This window comes from Octodon degus, unplaced genomic scaffold (genome assembly GCF_000260255.1).
Source record: "Octodon degus isolate 3935 unplaced genomic scaffold, OctDeg1.0 scaffold00014, whole genome shotgun sequence".
Classification (NCBI taxonomy): domain Eukaryota; kingdom Metazoa; phylum Chordata; class Mammalia; order Rodentia; family Octodontidae; genus Octodon; species Octodon degus.
Window position 1 is genome coordinate 6278091 of NW_004524590.1, and position 2069 is coordinate 6280159.

The 2069-nt window shown below is 43.5% G+C and overlaps 1 pseudogene; it reads right to left on the reverse strand.

Annotated features, from left to right (window-relative positions):
- Positions 1 to 2069, reverse strand: part of LOC101582646 — a 75826-nt pseudogene that overhangs the window by 6424 nt on the left and 67333 nt on the right.

Here is a 2069-nt window from a genome sequence, read left to right on the forward strand (position 1 = left end):
GGGTGGAGGGCTAACTTTATTCTATTTGGCAGGGAGCTAGACCGTCAGGTATGGGCCCCTTCCTAAAATGAGCGCCACTCACCAGTAAAATAAACTCATAAACTGAAAAATACCATTACAGACCTCGATAAGCAAGCACTATTAACGAAAACGATCCTGAGGCTAGAAACCTAATTGTTTCGGACTCCATCCCACAGTGACATCAGGAGCAGTCCGCAGACGGCAGAGGACGTTTCCCGCCAGGAGCTGGAGGTAACATCAGCGAGTCTCGCTCTAGCGATGGTGTTAATTTCAAGCTCTGTTAAATACATGAAATAATAAGTGTACAATATCTTACTCAGAACAAAATTACAACACCATTAACTGGCTCACCAACGGTGAATAATTTACCCTTTGACTCAGAATTTGTGCTGAGAAAAAAGATGCTAGAGGAAGGTAGTCTGTGAGTCTAATTCCAAGTGTCATGCCAGGCCTTGGCCTTCACTTCTTTCTTCTGTTTCTTAGCTCCGTATCTCAGATCGCCTTTCTGTCCCACCTTCTGCACTCAGTGAAATCAGCTATTATGAATGATCTGATCTGCGGTATCTATCATATCCTGCCTCAGAGACCAAGCTTGCCTCGAGTCCAGTGAGTCTCTCCCTTTGGTGCACATCTCAAGCTACTTAAATTTGCAACAGTAAAGACTGGGCAGCCGCACTGGAGTCCTTGGGTCTTGGGCCTAGAATCTGCATTTCTAGTTTTGTAGAGCCTGATGACGCTGGTCCAGAGCACTTTGAAAAGCACCGGTCCACCAGCAGGTCCAGGAGCAGAAGGGCTGTGTGCTATCAAGAATCAATTTTAACTGATCCCTGTATCTGAATGTAAAATCCTCTGATAACATAGCATCCATACCTGACACCTGTTGCCTACTGACTTACTGCCCACCCTTCTGTATGCAATAACTGACTTTCTTACATATTCCTACAAAATACTGATGGTGCTTGTTGGGAAGCATTGTGGAAAAAAGTCAGACAAGAAGCAGATTGAGGAGTCAGAAAGGCTCTGTCCTGCTGCTGTCTCTCTCATGGCTCTGTGTGTGTGTGTGTGTGTGTGTGTGTGTGTGTGTGTGTGTGTGTGTATGTGTATGTGTTTATTGTATTACTGCAAAAGTCAAGCCACATTGTTCTTAACTTTCAGGACACTTACAAAAATGGGATAAATTAACACTGAGGTTCCCAAACTTCCAGAATATCCTAAAAGCTTGTCAAGCTGAAATCTCCAGAATCTGGGCTTTTTCTAAGTACCCCTGAAACACTAGGTGGCTAGTCCCTAGATGTCCTGTTGAAAACCATTGATCCGATTAAATGACAGGAGAAGGGAGATGCATGGTCACCCCCAGGAAGCAGAACTTAGTTCTTTCTTCCTTGGTATCCACATTCTCACAAATTTGAATAGATTTGTGAGAACTCCCTCACCCCCAGATTTCCTTTACCAGCCTGCTCCAAAATTTGACATTTTCATTTATCTTTTTATAACTACATTTTATTTGTTTATTTATTTTACCACTGTGCCAAATCCAGTCCTATGTCTGTGGTGCTGTTGCATCTCTATTCAGATTTCAAATTCTTAATATCCTCTCTCTCCATTCCTTTCTAATCGCCAGCTACATTGGGCCTCCCCCCAGAAGCTTGGCACCATAATTAGTCACACATTTTGGCAGCAATGGAGGTGAGAGACTGGATTATTTTCTGCTCTAAGTGGAGGGAGACGTTCAGCTGAACCCTTGCTGTTCAAGAGGTTTTGAATGCAACATTCTGTACAAACAAACAGCCTGTCTCGATTCAGACAGCTGTGTCAGCCCCCAAACACTTTCAAGTTTTGAAAGGCAACAGCGAGATAAAAGAACATCACATCTATTTAGAAATTTGCCTGTTGGCAATAAGTCTCTTGTTTCTTACTTTGGAAAGGAGCTTTTGAGACTGCTTTCTTTTCATCTGTCTCTTTCACGGACTCTCGACCACTGTCTCTCACACATCCTGATGTGCCCTGTTGAAGCCATGCAAGTGGCAAAGATCAGGCTGTGCTTTTAC